Source organism: Tyto alba, unplaced genomic scaffold (genome assembly GCF_018691265.1).
Source record: "Tyto alba isolate M040663 unplaced genomic scaffold, T.alba_DEE_v4.0 Super-Scaffold_11, whole genome shotgun sequence".
NCBI classification, from domain to species: domain Eukaryota; kingdom Metazoa; phylum Chordata; class Aves; order Strigiformes; family Tytonidae; genus Tyto; species Tyto alba.
The window spans coordinates 280,451-305,786 of NW_024881273.1; the positions used below are offsets into that span (position 1 = coordinate 280,451).

The window sequence follows — 25,336 nt, forward strand, 5'->3', positions numbered from 1 at the left end:
CAACTACAGCAGGAATTACAAACAGCATGCTACCCAGTTGAGATAGATTAAGCATTTCAAGCATGAGTTTAAGATAACAAAACCAGTTATTTGATGAAATTACAGCAGTGGAGTTCTAACTCCAGGATGTCCCAGAATTTATAACAGCTTATGAATGATTCTGCATTTCAACTGCCAACAAAATATTCTCATTGATCCCCCAGTAAAGAATGATTGTACTCTTACAAAATACTTCACTTTAAATGAAGTCTTCAAAAGCCAACATATTGATTCACACATTGATAAAGGCAGCACAGATAAAACCTTAGTGAGAATGATGCTTACAACTCTTCCAGTAATATTTCTCTGTCTTTTTATTAACTGAAAGGTGGAATAACAATATGTTGTACAGTTGCAGGACTATAATCCAATCTTTCAATTCTGAGCTTTTTCAGATGTTTTTTCAGATAACATTCCTCACTTTAATAAAGACATTACAGAATTTAAAATGTTAATCAGGAAAGTGATAGATCTGCTGTACAGATTTTTTCCTGCATGTACCTTCTGTATTTGTAACAATGTAACAATTATATGCTAGAAGCTCAGCTAAGAGCTCACAGATTTTAATGCTTGTATTCCCACATGATCCAGATGTCTTATTGCAAAGTTAAGTGTTTTTTAAGCTAGTAAGATTCTTTAAAATGTCTACTTTAAATTGAATTTGAGATAAATTTGCATTAGAAATAATGACAAAAGTTTGAATGCAATTAGAAAAGACCAGTGTTAACTGCCTGGAGAAGTTAAACTTGTTCAGTTTTTCAGTTTGATAAATCATAGATTGAATACAATGGAATTCCAAAAAAGCCATGGAGCAGCAAGAAGTTTTCCTCTGTCAAGTTCTGTTTCTTCTGAGAAAGTGTCAGTTTTAACAGATGGGGCTGCACACCTGAGAGAAAATACTTAGTAAATTAGCAGATAGTGTATACATACAGAATTTAAAGCACTTTAATATGCTGCAAAATTAGAACTTGCATTACGAACAGCTGGAGGACTCTGAAATGGAAATACACCTATGGAAATATTGATTTGAGAAAATATGATTACAAATCCCTGCTACAGAGAGTCTGTACAGTAGCCACAGTACTTTCCATATTGTTATATAACCACCAATAGAAAACTGTTCGTTTGGTGCACTGTGTTAAAATGCTGGCACATCGGCACAAATGTATGACTGCTAAGTGCAGAAAAACCAGCAGTGTTTTCTTACAAAACACAAACCACACAGGAGTGATTATGTAAATCACTCAACGTTTAATCAACAGCTCATGGTTACATAATCCCTTCCTTACCATTCTGATCTGTTTTCAAACTCATATTCTAGACAACTCTCTCTCACTCGCCCAAAAAACTCAAGTGTTCCATCTCTAAAAGTTTCAGAGCTAAAAAACAATGACAAGTATATGGAGCATAAGTGAACAGACTATTCACTGTTGTCTCATATAGAGGTGAACAGGTTTTCCATAAGAAAACAAGCATGTGGGTGTTGGAAAGCCATCAAGATTTTTCAACAAATACAGCCCAAACTCCTTGTAAACACTGAAACCGACATCTGCAGAACCGTGAAGATTATGCTTTTAAATTTCCTTTTTACTTTCTCATTAGAAGCATGGCATCAATCCGACTATCTTATGAAGGTCTCCGAAGAAAACAAACTGGGAAGAATGACCTGTTATATATGAAACCCATTTGTAACCATAAATAATCACAGCAACCTAGTCACGGCAGCATAGAAAAAAGGTACCTTTTTTGACCACAGTTTCCTTCTTTCTTCAAATCTTACACTAATTTCCAATGTTAGGTAGCAAGAGGAACTGAAAGGTCTGAATAAAGCTCCCATTGAAGGAGAGTCAAATAACTAAAAATTTCGTAGTTGAGCACCATAACTTGCTATATGTAATCACATACACTTCTACATTTTCATAAATTGTATGTTTACTGTAAAAACTATTTTACTGGTTGAAACAACTGTTTAACTTAAGCGGTGTTTACCAAGTATCTTGGGATCCTCAGATTGAAGATGAGAATCACTCATAATTTTAATGCTGGGTTTCTTTTTGTGTTTTGTTTGTTTGTTTGGTTTTTTTAATACTTAGTGGCACAAGGCAGTCTTCCTACAAATACTGCCTCCGTACATCACGGGTGAGCAGTTACATTCTGCTGAGACAGTAATCAAGATGCATCAGCTGAGGAGACAGACTAAAACTTGCATATCTAGCACACCACTACTTTCAAGTGCTTTAACAGCTTATGAAAGAGGAAAGCCCTTTACATCACAAAGCATTACCCCCCAGCGTCTTCACAGCTTGCTTTACGCATCTGACAAGCTGAAAATGATTATGCAGATCCTTGAACAAGCTTCTTCAGATGTATTCCCCAAAATATAGGGAAATTTCACATGAAGGTATAAACCAGAAAGTAGCACCATTTCCCCACCTTTCAAGCAAAATAAAAAGTCTAGAGACAGTAACCAACTCACTAGAAGTGAATTACCAGAAACTGTCACATCTGAAGTGTAAATGTGGAATTTGCATTGAGTACTACTACACTGATAGCCTAGCTGTCATACAACCACTTTTAGCTAGTGCAAGAACAATCTGTATGACTGTAAATATAAACTGTTCAGTAGTCTGAATGATTCTTTAATTTAGTAAATCCAAGAGAATATTAGAAACAGCAGATTTTTAAATTACTTCCTTGGAATAGGAACCTCTAAAAAGCTTGCAGTTCAGCTGGTCTTCAAGTTGTCATCCACATAAAAGCAGAAGACCACCTTTAAATTTACTGGTTTTGGCACTCCTCAGTTTTTGCATCAAAGTATCAGTCCTGCTATGTATCCATACAACCAATCCACTTCAGGAGAACTAAAGAGCTACTGATATTTCTCCAGAGAGTAATAGAATACTATGCCTCCCAGTTCAATTGTTAGTTTTTCTTACCACTTTGCTTAAAGCAACTTGACAATGTTATTTAAGTATTTCAAACAGTTATGTTATACTTAGCATACATGATAAAATATCTTTTTTTTAAACAATCGGATTTTTTAAATGCAGATGCAGTTCTTTACCTCCTTTCAGAATGTTCTCAGATTTCAGACTCTATCTTTCAAAATGTGCATATAAAAAATGATAAGCCTTCAGGATACATTCAAGAGAAATTTAGAGACACATCTGTAAACCTTATATAGTTATTGCTAGTCTAAAGTGCCACCTTCCAGCAAGGACTCAGTATGCCACTACAGAAACAATTCCAGGTCGGGGCAGAATTTTATCTATTTTAAATTCACACGAAAACCAAAGCCATCAAAATGTAAGTAAAATGTTTTCTGTGTGCACGGACATGTGAGTAAAGCCACACGTGTCGAGCAAACTGTTTTTCCAAAGAGGTTTCACTTCCCCCTTTTAAAGCCTGTTCTGCTTCTTTCTGCATTTTCTTTATCCCAATTCGTAAAGAACAAAGTCTTTGCGCTTTAATTAATAAAATGTCTCCATGCTGCAACACTGAGTAAGACATAGAAGACACTAAAAATAACGCCTAAAATGAGCGAAGAAAGTGGTAGTAAGTAGTTACTTCAGTTCTCTGTACGTAGAGCCTCTGAAGAAATCGGTCTCTCCCGTCTGCACCGGCAGCAGCTCAGAACGCTGCAGCGCCAGGTGCCGCGGCCGCGCGGGCAGGGCCCAGTCCGGAACGCGTTCCGTGGACGCGGGCCCGGCCAGGCCCCGGCGCCCCCCGCGGCCGAGCGGCGAGCGGGCCGGCCCGCGGGCCGTCCCTGGAGCGGGCTGAGCCCGGCGCTCGCCTCCCGCGGCTCCTCAGCCGGCCGGGGAGCGCCGCCTCTGCCAGGCAGCGGCGCAGGAGCCCGCGGGCGCGGCGGGGCGAGGGAAGGCCGCGCTCGCCGCCCCAACCCGGCGCGGGCCCGGGGGAGAGGGGCCGGCCGCAGAGCAGCCTCCCGCGGGCCGGCGGCGGGCAGCGTCTCACCTGCGAGCCTCAGAGTCTCTCGCATAGCGGGATGCGACCCCGACCCCAGCCCCAGCGCTCGGTGCGGCCGGCACCGCCTCCGCGTCCCCGCCCGGCCGCCGCCGGAAACAGCCCCCCCCCCCGCTTCCTGGGGAGCGCTTCCGCATCCCGGTCACGCGGCGGCGCGGGCCGGCCCGCCTGCTTCCTGGCCGCGAGGGGCCGTCCCGCCCCGCGCGCCCCAGCCCCGCCCTCTCCGGTGCCGCGCGGCGGCGGTAGCGCGGCCGGGCGCGAGCCTTCCTCGCGGCGGCGGCGCCGGCGGCGCCCCCTGCTGGCGCGGCGGTGCCCCCTGCCGCCGAGGCTCCGGGAGGCTGCGCAGGCGCAGCGGTGGCCGCGCTCCCCGCGCAGCGTCTGCGCTCCCCTGACGCGCCCGCCCGCCGGTCCCCCGGGGCCGCTCGCCCCGCCCGCCGGTCCCCCGGGGCCCCTGGCCCCGCGCCCGGCCCGCCGGCCTCTCTGCTCGGAGAGCTGCCTCGGCCCCTCCCTGGGCGTCCCCAGGTCTTCGGGGCCCTTCCCGTGCTGCTTCGTTTTAAAATGTGTCTGAAAAGTCTCTGAGCGCTCACCCGGCCGGGGGAAGTCTCAGCAGGGCCGTCAAGGTAAATACCCGAAATGCCGCTGCTGGAGTTTCGCAGGGACATTTGAAGTAGCCGGAAAGGTAACGATCGAGCGGCAAACCCAGGTATTGCTACAAACGGCTGTAAAAAGGGAAGGAGCGCCAGTCGTTGGGAATGTAAGTCCTGCTGAGAAATTCGGGAGGAACTAGATATTTTCGGAGTCCCCTGGAGGAGAAATGAATTGTCTGTTTACTATGGTATCACGTCTTCAGCTGGCTTCTGAATACAGTAGGTGATTTCTGAACACCCATCTAGCTGCCACACAGTGAAGAGTCCTGGAAGCAGATGGGCTGACAACGGGCATCTAGTCTGCCCAGCCAAAAGGTATTGCTGCCAGAGAGTAAATCAGTTTCACAAAACTATGTCTAAACTAACATGTGGTAGTAGCAACTAAAGAGAGCAGTGTAATTTCATCAAAAATTCTCAGTTGTTGAAAAACATTGTTACAAGGCTGAGACTAATACATGCACTATAATTTCCTATGAACAGTATGGAAAGCATTATCTCTTTAATGAGCACCAGATCTCCAAAACGAGTTGTTTGTATTACATAAGAGGCACAATCCAACAAGCCATCAAAAGCAGGTTACATTATACGTTTCACAGAAGAAATGCAGTCTAATATATTGAAAATGAACAAAGGAGATACATTTTGGAGCAGAACAACAGTCCTTCCCAGTCCAGCTTCCCCCTCTTTATTTTCCTCAGCAAGTTAATGTGCTTTGCAGGAAAGGGTAAGAAATTATAATATGCAACTTTGTAGGAAATTATCCACAAGAAAATTTTATATTAAAGTTTACTTTACCACATTACTAGTTGTCTTAGTATGCCTTGAGGCATTATTTTTCTATTTATGAAAATACACATCTTTATTTTAAAGTTAAGACTTCTTCTTACAATTCTTGAAGTACTTCCTGTAATTTTCTGACTGAGAATAAGTACATATATGTAAGGAGGGACTGAATCCCATAATGCCTTCTTCCTACATTGTAAAAACATGATTTACACATTCTTCAAGCCTGTTTCTTTGGATTAATGTGGCATTCGCCTTTCTGATTTCCTGATGATCTAGAATCAAGAATTGTTCAGCAAGAACTCCATGTGTAGAAATGCAGCATAAGATGAATGTATAGCAAGTTCATCTCTAATTAACTGTTAATAAATTGTTCTGTGTAAAAGAGAGTAATGTTACTGTATGTACTTTGGAGGTACCATTTACGTATTGGCAGAGGAAAGAATACTTTTTTTGGCCTGCCCTCAATCTACTGCTATGTGTGAGATACATAAGGATGGACAGATACATCCTGGTAAAGTTCTTCCTTTTTCAAGTTTTTCCTTCCTTTCTAAACTATTTCAATTCAAGGCTTAGGCCAATATTATTTGTAGAATTCTCTTCATGATGAAATAGTTGAATTGAGGAAGCATGGTTCAGGAACTGCTCCTGAAGTATTTTTAGTTGTTCCTATACTGGCCATGAGAACAAAGTCTTAGAGCTGAGTCAAACTTCAAGTCTCTAGCAAGGCAGGTAGAAGCTGTGAAAATGGTTTCAGAGAGGTGTAGAGGCAGCTGCTCTGCTTGTTCTGAATCCTCTTCTGGGCAAAACTACCAGGCACCCCGGCATTATTTTGCAAGGTTGAGGTTTCTGCTCAGTAGGTAGGTTAAGAGAAAGGGAGAAAAGTATTTATGAGTTAGAAGGCAAGATAGGAGGCATATAGGAGTCAAGCCAAAATGAGAAGAGTGATGGCAGGTTTTGTGTGTGTTATCTTTACAGATGCCTGTGTTGTGCCAGAAGCACCATGGATGTGTGTAAGAGGCGTAAGGAAGATGTATGGCATTGTTTGCTCAGGGACAGCATTCTTGGATTCTCAGAACAAGCTGTCAACACTCTTACTGGTGACAGTTTAAAAATGTGATTGTTTTTGCATCTTGGGAAAATGGGGGTTTGAACCAATACTGGGTATGTAACTAAGTGCTATGTTGTGAGAAATAATGAGTCAGAGTAATAGACTGTTCAAGAAAGTGACTTCTACAATCAGTTTCAGTGAATGTTCATCTTGGAGCTTTAACAAATAAGGGAAAGCAGACTCATGTAGCTTTAGCCCAAGTAGCAGGATGAAGGAAAAATACTCTCATGTATGATGAAGGAGCAGCTCTAATTTAACTCAAAACATTTAATTTGCTTGTCAATTAACTTTTTTTCTTTTTTTCCTTTTTTAACTGAAGTTTAAGAACAAACATATATTCCCAGATCATTCACCAAACTGACCAAAAGGAAGAACAGATACCTTCCTTTTGGAGTCTTCAAGCCAGGATGACTGAAGAAATACAAAGGACAACTCTATCCTCCAGTAGTACTGCCTTTTTTGTCTGGGTATTAAAGTATATTACATACACTTAGGTAAGCATTGTTCTATTTATATTGTCAGAATTGAGAGGCTGGTTTAGTGATTAGAAGCCAGGATGTATTAAACTAGAATTTAAAGAATACCCATATAGTGTAATGTGTATAATTTCTCATATTACCTGGAGTGTATCTACTGAATTTAATCCTCCTTGAAAATTGGCCTTAATGACAATGATTGGGAGGGGCTCAGTTCCTGCAATTCACTTCTAGCTACACTTACTTCAGAAAGCAAATTTAATACAAAATCGAGCACTGGAAAATAAAGAAGTAGTAGGAGAGTTGCCAACATCACATGTAGTATACTGAAGTGATGTGTTTGCTACTCAAGGATTGTGATAATGCCTAATTGCTTTAAAGATTACTTTCTTTCTGTGGTTTGATTTGGGAGTTGATGTATTTTCTAATATAAGCAGTCAATAAGAATAATACTGTCACCACCAAATTTCCCTGAGGAGCCCTCCTTTTCCTCTGTTCTGCTGATGCTCTCTATTGCAATGTTTTCAACACTGCTGTAGGCACTACTAGGAGGGGACCACCAGAGAGCAGTACTTGATTCTACTGTCCTAGCAGGGCTCTGGCTGCTCACTTGTGTTCTTCCAGTGCTAAGGGCAGACGCCTGATCAGCTACAAGGCAAGAGTTGTCCTGCAGTCCAACCACTCAACTGACAATGAGCACATACATGAACTTTCAAAATTAAGATGAAATTCCACAAGAATGATCTATAGGATTAAAATAGATCAAAGACTTATTTGAACTCTCCAAAGAAGCCTGTGACCTTCATAATACTGTTACTGTGCCAGCATATTAAGGGAATTCATAACTCTATAGCTAGTTGTTCTATTTCTATCAGGAATCAAGCCTCAAAATAAAAAGTTAACGCAGTTCTGGTCATTATCTTAAGATAGTAAGAGAGGCAACCAAATACAAGGCATTCTGGGGGAGTAAACTACTGAAACTTTATGAAAAAAAAAAAAAAAACCAAAAAAAAAACAGGGAATCCAAGTGTAGCCTCTGTTCATGCTAAATGGTATGATATTTTCTTCAAATTGTTAAGGATGCAGCAAAAGACCTGTGTTTTCTCTCTGTAAGAAACTGGTGAGCTGAGCAAGGGTACTGCCACTTTATTTTTCTTTCAGAAGTTTCTCATTCAGTTCAGCTTTATTAGAAAGAAAACATGACAAAGTCTTCTTTACAGGTGAAAACCCACCAAAATAATTTTCAGTCTTGGAGATATCTGGCGTAAGCAGTGACTCTTTACACTTCCCAGTCTTGTCCTGTTTAGATTCTCTGAGTTTAGCTGAAAAGAATTATTTTAGTTTTAGCTGCACACGTAATGTTTGAATAGGTTGAAGGGGGAAATGCTGCGAGTGTTGGATATGGCCTCTATTACTCCGGAACCTCTGCAGAAGGCAGTATTTCTAGACTCTTTCTGTCAGAACTGACAAATAAAGGCTGGACGCGTCCGGTCCCCGTGCGAGCGGCGCCGCACGCGGCGTTCCCGGGGGCGGAGCCGGCGGGCGGGGCCGGGGCGGTGGGCGGGGCCGGGGCGGTGGGCGGGGCCGGGGGCGGTGGCCAGCCCCCTCTGCCCCAGCAGGTGGCGCCCCAGGCCGGGCCGCCCGTCCTCGGGACGGGCTGGGGGTTAACGCGGGGGGCGCGTTCCGAGGGCACAGCGGGGTTCCTCGGAGTGACACTTTTAAAATTAGTGTTTAGTATGTTTATTTTTTTTTTTTTTAAGAAAACAGGCGATAATCACAAAGACTTCAACTAGATCTGACTCATCACTGAAATGCAGCAATCTTCAGAAGTATTACGTATGGACAAAATATGTAGTAGGTGTATTTATAACGAGTCCTGCACTCGCGCTGTGAGGGGCCCTGAATTTGCCTCCCTTTTTCATTGTCAGAGCTCTACACCAGAAACTTGCTTTACTGTTAGAGCAAAGAAGCACCAGCGGATCATGGCCAAGGACTAGTGTTCATTAGCATCACACTCATTTGGATCATTCACAGGCTGTGGAAGTCTCATCCTGTGTCTCCTTAAAATTTCACCCAAGCTAAAAGAACAGAAATTTTCTTTGGCTTAGCTTGTGCAAGAAAACATGTTAAAACACAGAAGGGTGGAGAGAGAGCATGCTATTCCACTGGGGCTGAATGAATTCTTTGAGACTGAAACCATACACATTTTATCAAGTACTATATCTGAACAAAATTTGGTCTGTGCATGTATTTTCAAGTCTAATAGTGCAAATGCACAAATTTTAAGTCCATATCCTTCCGACATCAATAGAAACCCTAGTAAGGACTTTAATACAAACATGAGAAAAGGGAAAGCCGATATTTAGTACAACACAATTATCTAGTTGTCTTTTATAGCCATTATCAGACTACATTAGCAAATTAAGCAATATATGAGAATGATAAGCAGTAGGACAATGAAGTTTTGAATAAGGATAGACCTATTCTCAGATGAAATTTGAAAAGGAAACAATTATATAATATTGCAGCTGCTGCAGAATAAGAACCTCTAACACTTACAGTGGCAAGGTAGGGGAAAGAGAAGGCCTCAGTACTAAAGATGGGCAGATAAAAACAGGGACAAATGAAACAAGGAGAGACCCTGGATCATTTGTGTTAGAAAACTGGTTGAAAAAAAAGTAAGAGTAACATTGTACAATGCTGTTGTACAGTGTTTTGGAAAACTGTTGAATATATCAAAAATAGCTTAGGATCAAATCAAATAAACTAAGATGTCTCAGCACACTATTTAAAATCCCTATATTGAAATTTGAGATCTAAACAGGAAAAATCTGGCATCCTCATTGTACTACTCACTGGGTGATAAGGATGGTAGCAGTGATGGTGACATGCTGATGGAAATTTGGCTGAGAGGAGCAGCAAACAATTAGTGATTCCTCCTACCACCATGTAGATTGGGTAAATGACAGCTTAGGCTATGATGCCACTGCTAAATTTTGCTAACTTTGTCTACTGCTCTGTGAAGCAGCCAGCTATGATTCCACTAGAGGAGATGTGTCTCTTGACTTGGTAATGAGCAGTATATGATAATCTGGGTCAGAATATTACTGTCAGTGAGTCAGTCTGCAACACAGACCAAAATGTATTTGTGTTTCACATTTTTGCAGGAGCCTTAAAACAAAAAAATTTGGTAATAGATTTTTTTTTTTTTAAATATATAACACCCCCCTCCCCCCCAAATACTTGTTAAAAAGAACTAAAATTGACTCTCAAAATGGTAAAAGGTATCTAAGTGGCATCAGTGTTATTACAGATGCCCTGTTGGACCAGAAGAAAGCTAGCAGGGCTTAACTGCAGACTGAAGGAGGCTGTTAGTAATGACATAATTTCAAAAAGTTGAAGTCATGTCCAAATGGTGAAAATAGAAAAGATCATAAACTCAGGTCAATTAGATCCCAAAGTACAATAAGACAGGTAAAAATAAGACATTGAGGAAAGAAGGTGCAGTAAACCCTTTTTCAACACACTAGGAGCAGGAAGGCTGATCGATTTTACAGTGTCAGTGTCAAAATCAAGAGCATGCAGAGAATTAGATTATTTTTTTCCATCTACATTTTTTGGGAAGATCAAGGAGGTTTCCACATTAAACTCATGCTTTATGAGGGATGTACAGAAAAAAAAAAATCTCCCTCTATCTAAAATGCCTATAGTCCTATAGAACAGATAAAGAAAATGAAAAACAGAAAATTGCCCAAACCAGATAACTTTTTATCAAGAATTCTAAATGAATTTGAGCATGAAATTCATTCTTTACTGACTGCAGTTACAACCTGTTTCATAAAACAACTTCAGAATCAGAAGAACAGAAATGGCAAATGTGATACTAATTTTTAGGCAGTTTATGATAAATCTGGACAGCAAGAGACCCATATATCTGAGATCCATATTTAGAAAACTGGTGGAAACAATAATAAAAATGGTTATTATATACACAGAAAAATATCTCAGTGAAAAATCAGTGTATCTTTTGCCTCACAAAACTGTTCATGTTCTCTGAATAAGTCATTGAGCATGAGTCCAGTACAGTCTTAGATTTCCAAAAAGCATCTGTCAAGCTCCCTCACGAAAAACTTCTAAAGAAATTAAGCAGGCAAGGGACAAGAGAAGAGATCAGATCTTCCCATGGATAAAGACCTGTTTAAATATGAAACTAAGGTAGAAATAGCTGGTTGTTTTTCTTAATGGAAGAAAATCAGTAGTGGTGTCCAGCAGGGGTCTGTGCTGAGGCATCTGCCATCTGTCAGATTATAAATTGTATAGAAGAGTTGAACGGTGATGTGGCAGTTTTTTCTTAATACTGAATTAATCGGGGTAGTTTGTTTTTTGTTTGTTGGTGGGGGTTTTGTTTGTTGTTGTTTGTTTGTTTTCTTTGTTTTTTAATTTAAGAAAAGACTCAAAAAGCAAGGGATTTAAAAAGACTTCATGATACTGAACATGTTGTGATAAAATTTTATGTAAAATTTAATGGAGATAAGATTCAAGGGCAAACATCCTAAATTATTGAGAGGTTATTGAAGGGTCTTAAAAGTTGGATCAGTATCCAATCAGGTCCAAAATGGAGCTGGTAGGAATTATAAATAAAGCAACACATGGACAAATCCAGAGAGACATGGAATTATATCTCAGTCAAAAGTGATAAAATATTAATACTATTATGTTTTTTAATGATGGTTTATTATTATGATGTTAAAGTGATAGAATGTTCGATGGTGCACCATGAAACTGTCTCCAGTGGGAACTGCACTATGTGAAAAAAAAGTAAATAGACAAAATGGCAGGCAAGGCAAATGGTCTTCCTTTTGATTATGATGTTGATTTTCTATACTCTTCACTGCTGTCAGAGGGAGAGAGCAAAGGATTGAATGTGCTACAGATTTCCATTTTGGTTTGACACTGTCCCACTAAAATTTCATGTTCACACAAAAGAACATGTGAAAGTGACAGCTAAAAGCTGACATTTAAAAAAACGATGATCTCTAATGTCACTTTTGTTAATGTTTTTGATTTTCTATTGCCCTATAGGATAATTGCAAACAATACTGAAAACAATTCAAGTGAACTTGGTTATCTTTCAAGGGTGCTACTGAATCACTTTCCTGCACAATGTTACTTCATTTACTAAAAAATGAGTCTAAGCTTGCTGCAGACTTTTTTCCTCCTCTTCCCTCCCCGCCTGTGACTGTAAAAATTGCTAGCTAGGAATTATTTTTGGTGTTTAGATTTGACAAATTACATGCCCAGTCTGTATGGGCTGAGTTGTAACTGAAAGTGGCCACCTGCACGGAGTGGCCCCACAGCTCCAGCAGAACTGAGCAAGTCTCTGCTGTACCAGTTTGCCCAGACCAAGCTGTGTCACCTCCCTGAGCTTCAGTTTCTAACCTGTTAAAATGAGAAACAGCCCTCTTACTACTGAAATGTGGAGGCATATACTCAAATGCTGTCTTCAGCAGGAGGGGTTTGAGAAGGGGTTTCAACAAGGAAATTTTGTAAAATAGGACTGGGAAGGGATTTCAAGCACAATTGATAATGGGGAAGAGAACAGTAGAAAGGCATTCAAAAAGGATAGCAAACCAAGAATTCTCTAATATAAAAAATTACTTTTAGAAGTATTTTCAGTTCATCCTCCGTCTTCTTCACTCTCTTCCTAATGCTCATTGATAAAGAGGCAATATATCCTACTTTTTCAGCATGTATAGAAGTAATGTCATTTACTTCAGCCTTTTCTAGCAGTGTGTTGTAGGTGGGAAACCTCTGTAAACTATACACCTCTTGCATTCTTATTTATCTGTCTCTTTTTTTTCTTCTAAAAGCTGATTCTCCTTTATTGAGAACCAGCTTATGTGAACTGAAATTTATTGTGGGTTCAGCTGGCTGAGAACATATGCCTACACACAGTGTTTTTGAGAGCTATGACAATTCTTTTCCTGAGCAATCTCTGGGCAGGCTCTAAACCCTGATAATCTAATAATGTCTTTTGGTGGCAGAGGACTATGTTCAAGCCACAGTTTAGAAATAGATGGGAAGCAAATACAAGAAACTCACTATGTCAGACATCCATAGTTAGCCTTATCTAATGTTAATATCATAGAAATTGCTCAAAAAGGAGTTCTTGGATCAGAGTTAAACTCTGAAGAGTTACCAGCTAGATGGACTTCTTCCTACTTTGGCACTTAAACCACTGAAGACACAAGGCTAAGACACTGTGACCCTACCACTATACTTCAAGTTTTATTGTCATTGGATTTGTCTAACACAGGGTTGGTCCATCGGGAATCTTACAGTCCCCTTCCAATTTATGCAGGATTTACAATTTCTAAAAATCAGAAAGTAAATATGAAGAAGCATTAAAAGCCTTCAAGTTTATACAGTGTGTCCATTCAGTTGATCCTCAAAATAGATCATAAGCATGTATCATGCCTGTCCTCTGGTTTTGGGTGGGGTTTTTTGCCTTTTTTTTTTTTTTTTTTTTTTTTTTTTGCTGCACACAGCTGACAGTTGCTGGGTCTGAACTGCTCTCCTTGCTGCCGGTGGGCAGTCTTGTGGACTGAATCTTCATACTAACAGCAGATGGGAAGTTTGGGGCCAGGGGCAGAGTGTTGATACGTGTGCTTTTGACAGACCTGATTAACAGGTTTGTATGTCAGAGAGAAAATTCCCATCAAGAAATCAGGCCCTTATGTGATTAGAAAAGTGTTCATCCACCTTTGACCGGCTATCAAGCTATTGATAACATTTTAAATGGCTTTTAATTGAAGTTTCCTGTTTTTTCTTGTACTCTCTTCTGAAAGTTGTCTTTGTTATCTGCTTTACTGTTTGCTTGACCAAAAATTCTTTCTGATCAAACTAATGGGGATGATTATCTCAAGACGTCATGTCTTATGGTTTTGAAGAACAGGTAGTGAATCAGCTGTTCTGGACCAAATTCCAGATGTTGGATGCAGATGCCAACATTTTCAGCTCTAAGTCAAAGAGAGGGCAGAAAAAAAAAAAAAAAAAAAAAAAAAGTAGTTTACTGGAAAGTTTTTTATATGTGCTTCTGAAACAACCAGTGCCCGGTACTGTTCTACTGCTCATGTCACCCATCAAGAATTCTTTTGATACAATTTACTTTGAGTCAAGATGATAGAGGCAAAAACTCCTTTCCTTACTTAAAGCAGAAAACACTTAATTTGTTAAAGGGCAATTTTATGCCACCTTCCACTTATGCCATACTTCCACCGTGTTTCTTTTCAGATGACAAATAAACCATAGCTGACAGATGAAATGGCAAACCATGAGTGTGGCCCGAAAAGCATTTTGGATTTCCTTCATGTGACCAGTTCTGCAGTTACCATGCAATCACAGTGACTCCAGGAGCAGAGCTGCAGAGTCAAGGCTATTTTATTAAATCAAAATTTACGTTTTATGAAGGAAGCAAATGGAAACAGCGTTAACTATTTTTTGTATGTTTTATTTTCCTGAAGTTATAAAAGTTTGGATCAAACTCATGAATATAAACAGGTATATTACCATTTTTGGCACTTTCTGGGGTTTCCAGACACCTGTAAATAGTGAAGCTTCAGTTTGGGATCCGTGGCCTTGACAAAAAAAAAATGCCTCGTGGATACCAAACCAAATGGTAGAATTTTATTGTGTATTACTAGCATGTCCAAGTTTACTTTGCATTTTAATTGCAGCACAAACAAGGGCCTTACGGCTAGTGGTTGTTATAACCAGTGGTTATTATAACCAGTATTAAAATGGGAATAATAGAATTGTAAAGTATTACACAAAAATGCAGCTTCAATTAGTGAGATGTTTGTGTTAAGAGGTCCAACTGAAGAGGTTTGCTCATAGCTAGGGGCACTGGAGCTTGCGTATTTGACAGCACATATTTGGCCTCCCTCCTTTCTCCTGTTTTTGGTGGATACAGTGCTGATTCTGTTTATATCTTTCAGAAGTTGTATATTTGATAAATATGTCAGACTCCCATCCAGGTCGGTTTTGTTGTGGATGTTTTGGTAGCTGGTTTTGTTTTCTCTGGTGCTTACTAAATGAATGCACTGAGAAGGCAGGAAGCAGAACACTGACTAAAAATCTGCTTGGCAACTCAGCTGACCTCTATTCTCTTACCAAGGATCTTTTGCAGAGATAAAATAACTGGCCCAATTTACAGACTGATTATTCCTTGGATACCAATTGCACGGAGGCTGCAGGTGGTTCATAAGCTTATCTCTCTTCATGTTTTTTTAAGAAGAATGAACTTAATTTAAAAGAATGTTTGCCTGTTGGCTGTTCCTGCTGTGAGCAGCCTTTGGGGATGTTGCCTGGTTGCTGCTCACGTGCTGAGTCCTGATGGTCACACAGGTCTCTAGGGCCCACTGAGGTCAGCAGGAAACCACAGATGGTGTCATTCCCAGAGCTTTGGCTGCACCATCCCAGAAGCTTGTGCTGTTGAGGGGACCCTGATTTTATTCCCACATGGCACCATCTGGCCACTCTTGACATTGAATTGAGCAGTCGGAAATTTTTGCTTTTGCCTACTTTTAAACCATCCAAAAATAATGTAAATCATTTCCTTTTACTACTGGAAAAAAAACCCACCATATCTGTTGAAAAATAAATTATTTTGAAGTGTGATGCTTGTGATCTCCAAAGCCAAATATTTGAAATACTCCCTTTGTGTAATAGCACTACCAACTGCTCAGCTCTTTAAAGGAAATGCTCATTAAATTCTCTCATTGCAGAATCAAATCCTTTATAAGTGTTTCTTAAAACTAATTAAAAAAAAAAAAAAAAAAAAGACACCCCCACCCCCAATTAATCTTCCCAGAGAGGAGGTCTGATTTAAAACTCTTAGTTGCTTGGCATAGACTGCTGGACTAAGTTGGACTCTGTGAGTTATAAGTTAGGGCTTCGTGTCCTGGCATGCAGTTGCACTGATACTATTTTACACTGCTGAGAGAGAATGCTAGTGCTAAAAATCACTGTTACCTCCATCTTTCGCTAATGGAATTTAGACACATGACTGAACTCCAGGTAGAAAAAAATCCTGTGCTTCTGTGAAGCTGTGTCCTTTGGTACAAGGCGCCAGTCATTACAGACAGTACTTCATCTCATAGGATCCACTTCTTTTCAAGCTGAGTCAGGCAATTCATGCACAATTACAAAATGAAAAGAGGAAGGGCATGTACTATTGCACTTCATTAGAGGCACGGAAGGTTTCATGCACTGGGACAGGTGTATTGAGCTAGCAGACTGGATATATGTTGCCACATTTTCACCAGTGCCTTGAAGAAAATAATTTCATGGCTTATATACAGTACCTCCTGATGGTCTGGTGGTCACTAATAGAAGAAGAATTTTTATTTGCTTTTTCCTCCCCCATTTTTCCCTCCTTTTCTTGCTAGGACATGGCTTTATTGGTTCTTCCTATTCAGAACTCCTCTTCTTGTGTCTGGCTTTTTAAGGTGCATTGAATACAAGTTGTTTAATATAGTGCAGTGCTCTACAGACAACCAAGATAAATTTGACGAGGAGGAGAAATTCACTGCCAGCATCAACTTGTTTCCATATCCATGTCTGTGTATTGGAAACGTGCACTTCTAAGAGTTTATAAAAACCCTGAATGAATTTGAACCAAACATTGTAAGAGCTGGTCCAGTGAAAATGATTAACTTTAGAACTGCTGCAAATCCAGGCAACCCTCCCTAGCTCACATGATGCTTCTGCTAGATGCTCACTATCAGACTGTGCAAAGTTTATGGCAGTTGCAGTTCCAAGAGTTGGGAGTTTGGGCATTACATGGGGCATTTCTATGACCTGAAAATCCTCTGCTGAAAACACTATAGCTAAGGAAATGTTTTACTATACCTTTTGTATGCCATACAAAAGCTTTGACGTGGGCACCAGTGTTTCAGGGGCTGGGCAGAGGGCTTTGGAAAGCTGGATGCCCTGCTCCCCACGTGCCACGGGAGGCTCCATTCCGCCGCTCGGTTCCAGTGGAGGGCTGAGAGCTCTGAGTCCAGTTCCACACCAGCCTTCTAGTAAAAGTTGAATTTTACTCTTTGGAGGAAATCTTTGGGAAAGGTGAGTTTGTACTAGCACAGTTGGAAAGACAGAAGCTGTTATGTCTGCAGGACTTTTGTAACTTGTATAAAAGGTTCTGCAATGGTACTTGAGGGCGTACGGTATATGACTGTAACCAGCCCTGCTCTACAGCATGGCAGTCCCTGCGCCGGCAGTCTGTCTGTCCTTTCTCTGAGGAGAGTGGAAGAACCATCCTTGGGAGGAAACTGAACTCCGAAGGCCCCTGCCCTCTAGAGAGGGTGTGTGATGGATTCCAGTGACAGCACTAGGTGTGAAAGTAATTTCAAAGCACTCTTCATTCTTTTACTGGGTCCTCTTTTTTTTTCGCCAGTGCATCTGTTGTGTCCTGAAATGCCATTTATCAGTTATTATGCTTTTAATATTTAAATAAATTGTAAAAAGGCTTCCAATTATTAAGGTGCATGATTGCTCTGTTTTACTTGCTTTTTCAGGCAAGCTAGTGAAACATTCTGGCAAGACCCACGCTCCCAGATCAGGGCTCGAATCACTGCTGTCCTGCATGTTATGTAAGTGCCAGTATATGTATAGACTCTGTGAGACTCAGTGCTTTTTCAGTGGCATATCTGCTTTGAATTGATAAAAGTTATTAGGAATGGAGCAATTAGGCCTAATGCTTCTGGTATAAAAACCCCTAACATTTACCCACCAAAGTCACAAATATATAGAAATACGTAGTCACCAGATTATATATCTTGAAATAGCAAAATGATAATGGCAAAGCAGAATTTTATCATTAGATTTTGGCAGAAAGCAGAAGGCTGCAATTATTTTAGGAAGGGTTTAGCACTTACATGCCAAGCTCTGAGTACTAAGGCTAATATATCTAGGAGTAGGTTTCAAGTCACCAACAATTTGGAAACAGAAATCTGAGATGAGTCTGTAGCCCTCATTATTTTCTTTTTTTTTTTTTAATTTTTTCCACACTCACACCTTGAGCATTCTAAGCTTAGATACCATCATTTTTCTCCCTTGAATGCTTTTTTTATAATAGCATGGGGATTTTCCTCCTCTATACTCCCTGCTGTGATTAATTTAAATAATTTATTTTTAAGGTGGCGAGCTTCATACTTTTTCTGTTATAATGAAGAATATAATGTTGTAATAAGTCAACTGAAAGGGAATTCTTCCTTGACATTTGATGGGCTAATATAGGTGTCTTTCCAAAGCATACTTATTTTGATTTTGAGGCAGAGATATTCTGCATCACCTTTGGTTGGTAAACAAAACACCTTGATTTATTATTCTTGCAGTAAGCAGAACAATGGCTTTAGCTGCACAATGATGGTGAAAACATGTATTTAGGTCTGTCCCATAGTGTTCAGATACTCTGAAAGTTTGTATCCTTATTTAATCTAATAAGGCGACAATAGTTAGTACCTTGATGTACAAGTCAGACTTTAACGAGCAAACTAATCAGAAGGGCAACCTCTGGTACCTGTGGATTCTATGTAGATGCGTAGAAGTTCCCTTCTCCAGGAAACAGGTTTTGATGCCACACTCCCTGCTCAGATAAACCTCTTACTGATTTTCAGTGCTGGAGAACTTGTCCTAGAGACTGGAAATAGAGAGCATGTTTTTTCTTTAATGAGTCCAGCTTCTTCATAGTTTAAAAATTTCTTTCTTCAAGTGACAAGGAAAGATTTACACATCCGTAATTATGCAGGACAGTTCATTTGCATGTTGTTAAATTTGTGGTTTACATTTGTATAAAATGTTATATTTCAGCAGACAGACACTGTCACTAAATTCATTAATCTTTATGCTATCTTATATTATTGGAGAATTTTTAAAAAATCCAAGCATTGATGCAAGTCTAGGAAATAATTATGTATGTATCAAATATTTATTGTTTGCTCATAAAAATTGGAATGCCACAATGATAAGACAGATACACTTTACAATGTAACAAAAAATTATATGTAAAATTTTATAGCACTAATCAAGAACAGGAAAGTATTGAGTTCCACAACACCTTTAAATTTTAAACAGACACACATTGCAAAATCCCTTGAGCAAAACGTAAATAATACATTATGAAGATATAAATTTCATTCTGCGTCTCCCCAAAAAGGGGAGGCTGTGTGTTGAGAAGACCAACCTGTGTTGAAAACAGACTCCAACAAGGATGGTTACAGAAAACAAACCAACCAAACAAAAACCCTATTATGATTCAGCTATAGACTTGTCTTTATTGTACTTATAAAATATACATAGCCTTTTATTGAATTGCCTGCTGTCGAAATCTGCAAGAATTTTATTGCTTTTTACTGTCCTGGAGAGGAATAAAGCAGCAGCCTCTGTGTAATTTCATAAGAAGCAAGGACAGTAAATCTAATTTTGCTGGATATGGGATCGATGGCAAAAAATCATGCAATGACCAAAATTTAGAAGTGTTGGAATACACAGTATCTGTATGTTTCTCCTCATTTCTATTTTCAAAACAATTTTTTTTTCTATTTATATCTGAACACATTTCACATTACAGTGCACTGTATGAACTATTTTAAGCTTTGTATTTATATATTTCCCATGATAAGTACATTAGCCTGTTCCAATATTAAATCAGGGCTTGAGTCTGTGCACTTTACAGCAGTATCTCCTTTCTTTCACTTTGAAATGGGATGTAGCTGTCTCTGCAATATGATGGGAATGAGGAGGGCTTGTCCATTTAACAAAATCCTTTACTTGGCTTTTATTTCCTTTCCTCTGAACTGAATGAGGGATCAAAGCATGACACTCACAAACTGTCTCCAGAGAAGCCACTATCCTGGAGCTTGAAAACTGGGGTATAATTTTAAAGTAAAATGTATAGCTTAGGAACTTTTCAACAAGATATACAGTGTACTGCTTTTTGCTGTGTTTCTAACCTTGGGAACCCTTTGAGTCTTTCCCAAATTTCCCAGACATCCAAGGGAATACTGGACCAATATATGACCAATTGCTTTTCACATCCTTTCAGGAGTGAAATAAAGCTCTGGAAAAAATTATTTGACCTTGTATGTGTTCAGCAGCAAAGTCAGTTTAACAGTTCAGGGACAAGTAGGAAGAAAAAGTTATTTTCCACTGTAAGTTTTGTAGTTTTGTATGAGGAAAGGACATTCAGGAGCTCATATTATCAGATATGGTCTATCTGTTCTGATTCTGGAGGATCCCAAAACACTTCACAGTTTAAAAGTCTGATGCAGATCAGACGTCAGTTCTTGCAACTTTGATCACTAGGAACTGAGGATGTACAGAATCAAACTCTTAAATTAATAACATTTCAGGACAGACAGTCAGCAAGAAACAATAATCCCACTGAAAGTTTTGAATGCCAGAGGACATGAAAAAAGAAAATTTGAAGAAGGGGCAGTATAATGCACAGATGGCTGAGAAGGAAAAAGATTTTCTTAGCATGGGACATATGAGCAAGAGACTATCTGTTGCTACCAGAAAACTACAGTACCTCTACCTCAGTGTCAATGAAGTACGGAATGGCCTGGGAGCAAGATTTTCTTGTACCATAAACTGAAAAATCCTTCAGTCATAATAAGACTTGACTATGAGTCATAAACTTGTTGCTATCTAGAGTGCTGAAAATCCTGACTTATCTTTTTTTTCCAAATTAAGTTTGAAAAGGCCATTAAAGTTTGGATTTTGTAGAGTAAAAATATTATGCAGATTTTATGTGGCAGAAAGATGCTACTCAGTTTGATAAGCAGAAGGCTTGCAAATCCAAACGTTTGTGATCTGAAACATGAAAAAAAAAAAGTCAGATTAGTTTAACTAGGGAAACAGAATTTTAAGGTACTACCAAGTCAGTACTTGTTTGGCATTTTGGAATGGGATCCAGCAGAGCTTGTGTCTTCCCCAGGGGCCCAGTTAGAGCCATGGGGAGTGCACAGGACCAGGGCACCAGCGTGGTTCTCACCCACAGGGGTCCAAGGCACTCTCCTGGCAACTGGCAGGTGGGTTTTTTAGCATGGAGCAGAGGAATGAGAGTGCTAAGATGCACCTAATGGAGGGCAGCTGTCTTTCAGTTTGTGGCAAGACTGTTGTCATCCATGTAGAGATTTCAAATTAAAAGGTTATGTGAAAAAATATATCAACAGTTTTTAGTGGAGCACTTGAAGTCTGGCATTCCCTTCCCTGGACTGAATTCTTGAAATGAATGCTGGAAGCTTGGTCCCAGGAACAGTACTGAAAAGCTAAAAATTTGTTCAGCTTTCATGATGGAGTCCTGCTGCCATAGACTTCTACCATGGGAAAGCTGAGGCAGCTCAGATGCTCACAGAGAATGAGTCTACAACGCCCTCTCACAATCAGTGGCTATTCTGAATGAGCTTTGAAACCTATCCAGAAACAGGTCCTAGAATAACTGGCCAGTCTGTTGAGTGTTGCCTTTGTGGAAATGAAATTACTGCTGACCTTCCACAGGTGTGCAGCTGGCTATGGCACTGCTGGGCTTATCAGGTTTCCCTGAGCATGGCAGTGCAGCTTGACGAGCTGAGGATGCTCGTTATGTTCAGCAGTTGGGCTCTTGCACATGCATTTCTACTAGCTCAAATAATTGAAGTTGAAAATCACTACTCTGTTGTCTCTAGATTTGCGTGTTTTCCTGTTCTACCAATATCAACTTTAGTCTCTTTTTGGAGGCAATTCATGTGGCTGCATGAATACCTGTAACTTTGGTTTTGTGTGTTGGCTTGACAAAGCAACTGGTGTAGTTTAGTGTGTATTCAAATAGGGAAGGAATGTTAACTCTGTGGCAGTGATCAGAATTCTCTGAGAAATCTTTAGTCTTGCCAGGAGGCTACTGACACTCATTTTTTTGTTTACAGGGAGAAAAAAAATGGTATTATTATGATGCTGGGCTATTCTTGTTAGTTCATGAAATAGATGAAATCTTTCTGGAAAATGTTGGTCTAATTAATCATCTTGCCTCAGTTTCTGTTTCTCTGGCATCCTGAGAAGAGCATTCTGAGGCTATATGCATTTATTCCTGTGTAAGAAAGTTGAAGTGGTTTTGATCTCTAGAAAATTTTGCAAGCATATGTTCTCACATTTGCTTCAATTTGCTTTTTGTTTTTATTGGAAAAAAATGCTATTTATTACTGTTGTGTAAAATAATTATTTTGTAAAACACAAACAAACCTAACAACTATAGCAACAGTTAACTATGTTTTCAGGTAAAAATAGTGAATTTTATCCCAGGAAAGAACCTGCAGAAAGTTCCTAAGGGAAATAGTTGGTTTTCATTTGAGTAAATAGAATAAATTCTCGCTAGGATGAATTGAAGTATCCTCACAAAATTCTGTAAAAAGAAGTTAGTGTCTGTATGGGAAAATCCATTTAAAAAAAAATAATCTATAAAGCAGAAAAACATTTTAGCTCAGCTTTAATACAGCGATCAGGGGGAGCATGCATCTTTGTTGCCGAGATGGGGTCTTCGGCAAATATACCCTTACCCTGCCTGTCACTGGTGACGGACAGACGTCATGTCTTGGGCAGGCAGCAGACCCCACTGCCGTGCGAGCCCGGGGGATGGCAAAGGGCACACCAAGAAGCTGAGGGTAGATAGGCTCTCCTGTCCCACCCTGTTCCAGTAGCAGGTGAAAGGCAGCTGAACATAAATTGTAAATGTGTCTGAAAGCACTTTGAAATTAACTTCTAAATTGTGTTGTTATAGAGGTTTTCTGAGGGGGGAAAAAGGAAATTCTGTACCATGTGTCTCAAAAAATGTGTCTTATTCTCAGACATTTCTTCTTTACACAATGGGGTTCCTTTCTGTCTGAATTTGTTTTGTTTTGTTTTGTTTTTTTTTTTAAGACTGCACAGGCACTTATGAGAAGATGCTTATCTGGGGGCACCATGGACAAAAAGAATGTTAAAAATCAATTTGGCATCACATGCCATATTCTGGTATTTTCAAGAAGTAGCTTGATGCCAAATGCCTGCAAGTAAATATGTATTTAGGAATAAACTGATACCAGGCTCCTGCAATAATAATTTGTTATCAGATGCTGGTTCTTTAAAGCTCTTAGATACTGGATACCAGCAAAAATTCAATTCATTCTTTCTTGTGGAACAAATCTTAAGTGTTTTACTGTCTAAATTCTGTCATGAGGCCAGGAATGAGACATAGAGCATTGTATTGATACTGATGCTGTCTCTTTTCTTTCAGCAACCACGATGAAAAAGGAATTCAGAGGAACACAGACGGAACTCAAAAGTCTAGGCACTGGAGGAAAAAAAAACAATGTTAACCTTTCCTTAGATACATAGACCTGAGAGTTACTGATGTTCAAGGGGCTGAAACTTTTGTCACGTCACTGGCAGTGAGGGTCAGAAAGGGTCAGTCCTGCAAAAATCACCTATATGAATGTATCCTTTGAAACTTCTGCTTGATTCTTAAAAGCACATCTCTGCAGAATTGCATAGACTGTGGAGTATGCTGGGAGCTGCTTATGCAGTACCTACTCTTTATGTCTATGTGCTGCCTTCCTGGACCTTATGGGCTATGCAAGGGCATCAGCTGGACACCCGAGTGTACGGGTGAGCGGCTCTGACTCCTGCAACACCACCAGACTTGGTATGGAGGAAATTCACAGGCAGGTCACCTGCAAGGCTAAACAACTACAGAATCCAAAGTGAGTGTTGCCAGGCATTCAGGCACTGGAATTGCAATTTATTTTTTCTATTTTTTTGTTTTGTTTTGTTTTAGTTTTCTGGAATGTGAAATACTGCCTTTAAAATCAGTCTGTTTGGGGAGTGAGTGGTGGTGGTGTAATTTTTGCTTTTGTGAGACTTATACCTGGCCTAAAACTATCCTGCGTATGGGGAGTTCTTCTAGACATCTGGCTGAGTCCTAAGCAGGGTAGCATACAGACACTGCTAACCGCAGTAACTTCACTGATTAACTCAATAGATCACTCTCGCTGTGCTGGAATCAATGACAGTGGTTAAAGGTCTGTCCAATTGCTGTCTTTCCAGTAATGAGTTTATAAAAAAGCTGCCACCAAATAGTTTAGTGTCATGTGTTTTCTCCTTTATTGATTTCAATAAAAAGGCTAATTTGGAGGTATGCTGGGTTGTCATTTCTGGGTGGCGGGTAGTTAATATAACTAATGGCATTGCTGCAGCACAATGGAAACATCAAACCTGCCTCACTCACAGGAAACAGACTGAGATTAGCAGACAAAGAGGGATGTTCCAAATGCACATCCTAGGCTGGACAAGATGTGGCAGCTGCCAGGATGCATGTTGATTAAACTGCACGTGAAAAGTGCAGCCAAATCACTCAGCACCTTGCTCCTCCTTGGTTCCAGAAAACCATTGCCTTTCTCCAGACCTCGTCTGCATATTGCTGTGCTGTGTCATTCTCAAGCGCAGCATCAAGGGACTGGGACACCCCTGCTGCGGCGGGGCCGCAGGTGTTGTGCAGGTGTGTGTGTTGACCCTTTCTGGTGTGTCAGGGTTTCGTCCCGGTTTCAAGCCGAAAGGCAGCCGGTGCCAGCGCTCTGACAGGCAGTGGTGCGGCAGAGCCGGGGCAGGGGCCAGCCCTGCCGAGGTGGGACCCCCCTGCCCTGCGGGCACTGGGACTGACAGGGCCCTCTGCATGCAGGGCCCGGCTGCTAGCGGGACTTAAATGTCTGGAACTGCTGCATCTTTCAGCTCCAAACCGCTGTTCTCCGTGCTCCTAGACCAAGGCATCGGTAGCTGGATGAAGCAGTCTCTCTGCAGAGAACTGCTTGATCCTCTGAGCCAGGAAATCGCCGAGGGCCCCTGAGTGCAGCTGGGGTGGTTCCTTCACATTTGCATGCTAGTGGCATTCAAAGGGATTATTTCTTCCTGGCCTCACATTTCCTTGGGTTTAGATCCCAATCTGTTCACTGCATCCTCTCATGAGTGTTAGGATTATAAATTCTTATGCTTTTCAGACTGCCATGACCAATGCTTAGGCAAAGGCTGCCATAGCAGAAGTTGATGCAAGAATGGCCACAATAGTTTAAGAACACAGAACTTGCCTAGAGTAAAAAAAGTTTTAGCGTCAGACTGTGTGGTATGTGGCTCCGAGCCACTTGAGATTGAGCCCTTAGCTTTTTAAAGAATTCTGGCTTTGGAAATATTAGCCTAAGCAGTTCTGAGTAATATTTCGGGAAAGTATTATA

At 40.4% G+C, this 25,336-nt stretch overlaps 1 protein-coding gene and 1 long non-coding RNA gene across 7 annotated transcripts in view; one reads left to right on the top strand and one right to left on the bottom strand.

The window, feature by feature from the left end:
• ZBTB43 (zinc finger and BTB domain containing 43) overlaps positions 1-4,120 on the bottom strand; it is an 11,475-nt gene extending 7,355 nt beyond the window's left edge. For 2 of the 4 annotated variants that reach the window (XM_042786621.1, XM_042786619.1), the window contains exon 1: positions 826-843. The gene's annotated coding sequence lies outside the window, so the exon portion shown is untranslated. Of the gene's footprint in view, positions 1-825; positions 844-3,606; positions 3,677-4,011 lie in introns of those variants that run through there. The other 2 variants (XM_042786620.1, XM_032983140.2) reach the window with 2 other exon arrangements.
• Positions 4,121-4,585: 465 nt separating this feature from the next.
• On the top strand, positions 4,586-24,190 carry LOC116959177. 3 transcript variants are annotated; one of them, XR_004405716.2, is made up of 6 exons: positions 4,586-4,982; positions 6,429-6,566; positions 6,881-7,055; positions 8,798-8,891; positions 17,618-17,692; positions 23,350-24,190. It is a non-coding gene; the product is annotated as an uncharacterized LOC116959177 (long non-coding RNA). The 3 variants fall into 3 exon arrangements; XR_004405715.2 differs by lacking the exon at positions 8,798-8,891 and adding an exon at positions 14,331-14,597; XR_004405718.2 differs by lacking the exon at positions 8,798-8,891.
• The last annotated feature ends 1,146 nt before the right edge of the window (positions 24,191-25,336 follow it).